Below are 9122 nucleotides of genomic sequence, written 5' to 3'. Positions count from 1 at the left end.
AAAGATCCAACAAAAAAAGAGAACTTCAGACCTATCTCTCTTATGAACATTGATGCAAAAATACTCAATAAAATACTTGCAAACCGAATCCAAGAACACATCAAAGATATCATCCACCATGACCAAGTAGGCTTCATCCCAGGAATGCAAGGGTGGTTCAGCATACGGAAATCCATCAATGTAATCCACCACATAAACAAAATGAAGGAGAAAAACCACATGATCATCTCCTTAGATGCTGAAAAAGCATTTGACAAAGTCCAACACCCATTTATGTTTAAAGTCTTGGAGAGATCAGGGATACAAGGCACATACCTAAAGATAGTAAAGGCAATATACAGCAAGCCTATAGCCAACATCAAACTCAATGGAGAGAAACTTAAATCAATCCCACTAAAATCAGGGACAAGACAAGGCTGCCCACTCTCTCCATATCTCTTTAACATTGTACTTGAAGTCCTAGCCAGAGCAATAAGACAACTAAAGGAGATCAAGGGGATACAAATCGGAAAGGAAGAGGTCAAAGTGTCACTATTTGCAGATGATATGATAGTATACAAGAGCGACCCCAAAGATTCAACCAGAGAACTTCTTCAGCTGATTAACACCTTCAGCAAAGTGGCAGGATACAAAATCAACTCAAAAAAATCAGAAGCCCTCTTGTATACCAAAGACAAAAAGGCTGAGAAAGAAATTAGGGAAACAACACCCTTCACAATAGCCACTAATAACATAAAGTACCTTGGCGTGACTCTAACCAAGCAAGTGAAAGACCTGTTTGAGAAAAACTTCAAGTCTTTGAAGAAAGAAATTGAAGAAGATCTCAGAAGATGGAAAGATCTCCCGTGCTCATGGATTGGTAGGATTAACATTGTGAAAATGGCCATCCTGCCAAAAGCAATCTACAGATTCAATGCAATTCCCATGAAAATACCAACTCAATTCTTTACAGACCTTGAAAAAAAGATTCTCAGCTTCATATGGAAAACAAAAAGCCCAGAATCTCCAAAACAATCCTGTACAACAACAGATCATCTGGAGGTATCTCCATCCCCGATCTCAAGCTGTACTACAGGGCAACAGTAATAAAAACTGCATGGTATTGGCATAGAAACAGAAAGGAGGATCAATGGAATTGCATAGAAGACCCAGAAATAAACCCACACACCTATGAATACTCAATATTTGACAAAGAAGCCAAATCCATTCAATGGAAAAAAGACAGCATCTTCAACAAATGGTGCTGGACCAACTGGATGTCTACATGCAGAAAAATGAAAATAGATCCATATTTATCACCGTGCACAAAACTAAAGTCCAAGTGGATCAAGGACCTCAACATAAAACCAGATACTCTAAATCAGTTGGAAAAAAAAAAGTGGGAAACAGCCTAGAACTCATTGGCACAGGAGACAACTTCCTGAACAGAACACCAACAGCACAGGCTCTAAGAGCAACAATCAATAAATGGGACCTCATGAAACTGAAAAGCTTCTGTAAAGCAAAAGACACTGTCATCAAAACAAATAGACAGCCTACAGATTGGGAAAGAATCTTCACCAACCCTTTATCTGACAGAGGGCTAATATCCAGTATATATAAAGAACTAAAGAAGCAGAAAAGCAACAAACCAAGTAATCCACTTAAAAAATGGTGAACAGAGCTAAACAGAGAATTCTCGAAAGAGGAACATCGAATGGCAGAGAAACACTTAAAGAAATGCTCAACCTCATTAGCCATTAGGGAAATGCAAATCAAAACGACCCTGAGATTTCACCTTACACCCATCAGAATGGCCAAGATGAAAAACTCAAGTGATAGCACATGCTGAAGAGGTTGTGGAGAAAAGGGAACCCTCCTCCATTGCTGGCGGGAATGTAAACTGGTTCAACCACTTTGGAAGTCAATCTGGCGCTTTCTCAGACAACTAGGAGTAGTGCTACCTCAAGACCCAGCTATACCACTCCTAGGTATATACCCAAAATTTGCTCAAGTACACAACAAGGACATTTGTTCAACCATGTTCGTAGCAGCTTTATTTGTAATAGCCAGAACTTGGAAACAACCCAGATGTCCATCAATGGAGGAATGGATACAGAAATTGTGGTATTTTTACACAATGGAATACTACTCAGCAATCAAAGAGGAGGAAATCATGAAATTTGCAGGCAAGTGGTGGGATCTAGAAAAGATCATTCTGAGTGAAGTATCCCAGAAGGAGAAAGACAAACTTGGTATATACTCGCTTATATAGACCTACAAGATATGATAAACATAATGAAATCTACACACATAAAGAAGATAATCAAGAAAGTGGACACAGGCGAAGGTGATTAATCCTTATTTAGAAAGACAAATGGGATGTGCATTGAACTTATGACAGGAGTCTACCACAGAAGGCATCTGAAAGACTCTACCTAGCAGTGTTTCAAAGCAGACACTAAGACTCATAACCAAACCCTCGGCAGAGTGCAGGGAATCATATGAAAGAAGGGAAGTTAGTATGATATGGAAAGGATAGGAGCTCTACAAGGACCAAACATATCTGGGCACAGGGTCTTTTCTGAGACTGACACTCAACCAAGGACCATCTATGGATATAACCTAGAACTTCTGCTCGGATGTGGCCCGTGGTAGCTCAGTAACCAAGTAGTTTTCCAAAGTAAGGGGAACACAGACTATTTCTAACAGGATCTCAAGGGCAGGCTGTTTGACCCCCCCCCCCAGGGAGGAGCAGTCTGTTAGGCCACAGAGGAGGACTTTGCAGCCAGCGCTGAAGATACCTGATAAAACAGGGTCAGATGAAAGGGGAGGAGGTCCTCCCCTATCAGTGGACTTGGAAAGGGGCAGGGAGGAGACCAGGGAGGGAGTGTGGGGTTGGGGAGGGAATGAGGGAGCGGGATACAGCTGGGACACAGAGTTAACAAAATGTAACTAAAAAGAAAAAAATAATAAAAAAATAATAAAAAAAGAAAAAAAACAATGCAAAGGGACTAGTGGTTTCCTGTTCCTGAAGGGAGAGAGGAGGCTAAAAAAAAAAAATATATATTATTCATATATTAAATGAAAAACAATTCCACTTAGGGTAAATATTCCTATGTATATTTATAAATATTCAGAATTTAAACATATACCTAAAAGTCTTTTTAAAATTTTTAATTTAGTATCTGTTTTAAATGTGAACAAACTAACATAAAATTTGTTCGGGTAGCATGTCATGTGTTGTAGAAATTTTTACAAGTTAACTATCTAGCTCCCTTTTCATTTACTTTAGATAACTTCTTAGAAGTATCCTTAACACATTATAATCACAGGGAAGTTAATTTAATATCAGCTGACATGTGACATAGAATTGAAAACAATTTGATCCAAATATGGTTGAATAATGACTTGTGAATCATCTTTCAATCAATGTGTGACCCAGGATTCTAGATCATTTCTGTCTTAAATAAGTACTATCTCCATATAGTTAATGTATATTATTTTATAATCAGTTAACACTATGTTCACATTGCTTTGTCCTGGCAGCCAAAACATGGGTGTTTTATTTTCTAATGCAGCAGTATGATATCTAAGACAAAGTCCCAGCTTAACATAAAGTGCTTACAAGTGACATATCTACAAGTAGCTTTCCAGGTAAATGCATAGGCATCTTTTCTTCCAGTGTCTAAAAGGGAGAATTCTTAACCCGGCTTCTGGTCCAACCTTATAATCTCAGCATTCAAGAAGCAGAGACAAGCAGAATATCAAAAGCTTGAGGATACAGGCTGGGGACATGGATCAGTGGGTGAAGTTTCTGCTGTACAAGCTTATAGACCACAATTCAAATCCACAGCACCAACTTTAATGTTGGGGGTGCGTGATAGCCCACATGTAATCCCAGTGGTTGAGAGGTGGAGATGAGGAATCCCCAGAGTAAACTGGTTAGTTACAGTAGCCAAATCAGTGAAGTCTGTGTTCAAGGTATTGACTGTAACTCGATATATAAAAATAGTTCGCAATCAAAGTACACACTGACATCCACTTCTGACCTCAACACACAAACACATACTTCTGCATGCATATCTACATATTCATATGAGTCCATAGTCATACAAACATACACATTTACATGCATGCATACATACATTGCACACACACACATGCAAAAAGAGTGTACATACATACCATAAAACAACCTTGTTTGAAAAATTACAGTGGCTGAGCATGTTACTGATAGTGCATTTTTCCACCATGTATGAGACCCTGGGTTTAATTCCTATTATAACGAAAAAGTAAAATAAAAGGCCATAAAGATCATATCCTTAATATATCATGCTTTCACTGAAAAAAAATCAATGTTAATTCAAGATTTTTTCAATAGTTTAAACAGTAACATCATGGATACAAAATAAAGAACAATAACACAGAGTCCCTTGCTTTTATGAATTTTTTCATATAATGTCCAAGATATATTGAGTGCTCACCAGAAACCACACACTTACTGTGTTATTTAATTTGTTACTAAAATGTCATGCATAGATATTTATCTATTTTAGACACCAGCAAATTGGTAGGGAATATTCATTTGCTTGATTGATAAATTTCAGAGCCAGTATTTGACATAAAAGTATCTGGCTGTAAAGTCTGTCTATTAATATTCTATAATTGTTTACAGAACAGCTAACCCAGAAATCTACATAGTACCAAGCTACTCTGATTTACCTTTTGTCCTATGTACATTACATTCTAGTGAAGCATATAGAAATTAGGTTGTAGAAAGATTTTTTTAAGTTAATAAATGCCTCTGGTTTGACTAACAGTATTGATGGCTTGCAGTCGATTGTGTGCTCAGATTTGACAAGATGAATGTGAAGTGGCTTTCACTATTTACGTGAAATTTCCAAATAGATAATTTGAGGTCAGAAACTCGAATGGCTATCTTAAAGAAGTATGTATTTTTGATAATCATAATAGTTAATTAAAATTCTTATGAACAATAGAATGCAATATATACCTATTAAATATAAAAAGAAACTTTTGTGATGACATATAGCTCCCAATGCAATCAAATTACCAATACAGCCAACAGATGTAGCTGTAAGGGGGGACCCCAGGGTAACTGTGGGTCTCCTAGCTTAGCTGCGCACACCAGCTTTGGGGTGAGAGATCACAGATGCTCACATGATGGAATTCAAATTGTCATAGCTCAGATTTGACTTACAGACCTCATCACGGTACCCAGAGGCAGTAGCACATTTCCCACCAAAGGCGTCACAGCACAAACTGCATTATGCAGACAGAAATTGACCAGGAGCAGCATTTTTATTGATTGATTCTTACTTGGGTAAGAATAAAAAACTAATTCCTCAGCAGTACATGGATATCTGAATGATGAAAAAAGTAGAAAGTTTTAAACATTGGGTTTCTTTTGTATAATGTTCATCTATAACCAAGGATGCTTTTGATTTTATGTTGTAGACACTGTCTTCAAGATCCAGACACAAGCCTAGGGAATGATAACTATTTTTCTCAGCAGAGCATGGAGGAATACGACAAAGAGCCAAATAAAGATAAAAAGCAATTTCACATATTTGTCATGCTGTACATGAGGGCTATTTTTTAAAAGTTTTTCTTTTTTTAATAACATAAAATCACTACAACACAAACTCATAACACAAATTTTATAATTTTTGATGTAATATTTTATGAATCCATACTATTGTCTGTATTTTACTATAGACAATAAAATTATATAGACAAATGTTATTCAATAATTTATAAACTATTCCCATGGAATTTCATCTAACATATTTAATCCTAAAATATTATCATTAAAATAAACCTCAATTTATCCCAATTTTTTTTATTTTCTTCAAGTACAGTCATTACAGAAGTATTCCTCTGTGCTTGTCCACATATTAGCAACAACAGTTTAGCAGCCATACAACAATCTTAGTTTTATTTTCCTAGGTAATATTTGCATTCCCTGTTATTTTAATTTTGTACAAATTAACAAAGAAAGCATTCTATTATGTTGAGGGAAGAACCAAAAGAGCAAACTGATGTAATAGTAAATAGTGCTGTGTAGGAGACAGTGCTTTCCAGTGCTAGCAGGTACAAACTTGTTATTCTGTTAATTCTAAACAATTCTGGCATGAGCATCTGTTTCTTCAGCTTCTGCAACCATGACCATGTGACAATGCTTTCGTAGTTCTAAAAATGGCTATTTTGATCTTTGAGTTGCTTTTAAAAAGAAGTTGATTAGGCAAACTGTGTTAAGCATTAGAATGTACTCAGTAATTAATGATACTCTGATCTTAGGCTCTGGCTTAGACAGATTGGTCTGTGCTTCTTTATACCCATAATATGTTTGAGTCATCAGTGTATGACAAATTACACTGCAAACACACACCACTCTTTAAAACACAAACTTTTAATACAAGTTAGTACTATAATAAAAAAGATTGTAGTAAGGGGAACAGGGACTGTCTCTGATATGAACTCAGTGGCTGGCCCTTTGATAACCTCCCTTTAAGAGGGGAGCAGCCTTGCCAGGGAAGAAGACATTGCAGCCAGCCCTGATGAGACCTGATAGGCTAGGGTCAGAGGACCTCCCCTATCAGTGGACTTGGAGAGGGGCATGGGAGGAGATGAAGGATGGAGGATGTGCTTGGGTGGAATGAGGAAGGGGCTACAGCTGGGATACAAAGTGAATAAACTGTAATTGATATAAAAAATAAAACTTAAAAAAATATTGTCAAAAAATAACAACGAACGAGGAACTGAGAGCTAATGTATACATTTTTCATTAATCATAATGTAATAAAATTACAAATTAATTCAAAAATTACTGAAAAACCAAAACATGCATTTGAAAAATCAGATATTTGCATGCACTTATGCTCACACACTGGATGAAGTCAAGTAGCAAAAGAAACAATAGTAACAGCAAAATCAACATATATGATAACTCAAGAATTCAAGAAAAATAACTAGTTAGGCCAAATTAAAAATAGTTTTTTCCCTCATATGTCCAGATAAAGAACAATGAATAATAAATTAAATATCTCATGAATATACTTTAAGGTAAAATAATTAATCCAAAATATGTAAGAATAAATTACTGCACCAAAATTACTCCCCTGGATTTCAGAAAATTATATATTAGAACATTTAAAACAATTAAAATTGAGTGATAGTACTGTATGCACTCCAATACCATTGTAAAAATTACAGTTTTCCCTGTAGAAAATAAACAGCTTTCTTTGGATAATCAACTCCTGTTAAAAGTGATTTTCAAAAAAAAAAAAAAAAAGAAATTCAACCTAAATTTATATAATAAATATCTACAGAACTTGGGAATTAATGGTAATAGTGACAGAGAGTATTTCAAAAACAGTCTGAAATGATGATAATTCTATGAAAAGGTGTGAATAGCATGTGTTTGGTGGGTCTACGGGAAAAACAAGTAAGCAAAACCAACATGATATAATAATGGTCATATGGGAGCAAGACAACTTTAATAACAAAAATACATACTCAAACATATTGTGTTCAACATAGATATTCACATGTAATAGATTAATGGCACTAAACTTTGTTATTGTGTTCCATGTGTTAGGAAAGAGGGTCACCGCCCAGACATATTTTTATCCATAAAGAATCTATGGAAAATAATAAAGGTAATTAAAATGATAAAGAAATTATGGCTACAAAGAAAATATTCTCACATCCCTTTCATCGATGACAAAAAAAAAAATCAAATAATTTTGATGTTGGTAAATTTGAACATATAAAATTTCACAGATATAGATGACAGATCTGTACTTAACAAATTTGGGGAATGATTTTATTTACAAACATATTTAAAGTTGCACGATACACAACATATCATCTCAGAAGTATATATTAATTCATGTTGTGAACTGCTTTTGTTAAATTGCTCACGTTACTTTTAGCATCAGTATCTGCTGTATAGCCATGAGTTCATATAGCTTCCACCAGATCATTAGTTTTATATTCTCTAAGGACTGAGATATTTGTAGTTTTTATATGATAATGCTTGCAACATTACCCCAAGCCATAAGCACTCATTCATAAAATAGTCATTAAAATGTTTTTATGGTATGATACTGTGATATAGACAGTTTTTGCCTTAAGAAGACACAAAACGAAAATGAACACCAGAAACAATAGACAAGTCTTAGAATGGTTCAGAATTCAAAATAGAATTCAAAATAACAGAAAAAAAAATCAGAAAATGAGCTCACAACAGAATCTCAAGATTAAAATAGAAAAAAAGAAAGAAAACAAAATCTTTTAAAATATAGAAAAAATAAATCTATGAAGAAAAGAATATTGCATCATCACCCAACTTTTCAAACTAATGTCCATGGCAAAAAAAAGTCAAAAGCATATTTAAAAGAATCCAGAAAATAAAATTTCCAAAAATTTCTATTTGACAAAACTGACTTCAAATTCCATAGGTCACAACATTTTATATTGTAAAAAATATTGTTAGATTATTTTTGGTTTAAATCTCTGTGAAATGTATAAAGAACTCAGGTAACAACAAAGACAAGAGAAACATTGAGATGAGAACAAATGCTAAGTTATTTGACATAAAGGACAAAAATTAATGAAAAAGGTAGAGTTTATGGATCTCTTGAAAAATGGCAAGAAAAAATAGGTTGTTTTCTTCTTAATTTTTTAATTTTATTTTTATATTAATTACAGTTTATTTACTTTGTATCCCAGCTGTAGCCCCCTCCCTCCGTCATTCCCTCCCAATACCACCCTCCCTCCCACATCTCCTCCCAGCTCCTCTCTAACACAACTGATAAGGGAGGTCCTTCTCCCCTTCCATCTGACCTTAGCCTATCAGGTCTCATCAGGACTGGCTGCAATGTCCTCCTTTGTGGCCTAGCAAGGCTGCTCCTCCCTCGAGGGGAGTTAGGGAGGTCAAAGAGCCAGCCATTGTTTTCATGTCAGAGACAATCCCTGTTCCCCTTACTAGGGTACCCACTTGGATACTGGGCTGCCAGAGGCTATGTCTGAGCAGGGGTTCTAGGTTATATACATACACGGTCTTTGGATGGAGAATCAGTCTCAGAAAAGACCCCTGTGCCCAGATATATTTG

Source organism: Psammomys obesus, unplaced genomic scaffold (genome assembly GCF_907164565.1).
Source record: "Psammomys obesus unplaced genomic scaffold, mPsaObe1.curated_primary_1811, whole genome shotgun sequence".
Lineage (NCBI taxonomy): Eukaryota > Metazoa > Chordata > Mammalia > Rodentia > Muridae > Psammomys > Psammomys obesus.
Note: the sequence above shows the minus strand (reverse complement) of the source record.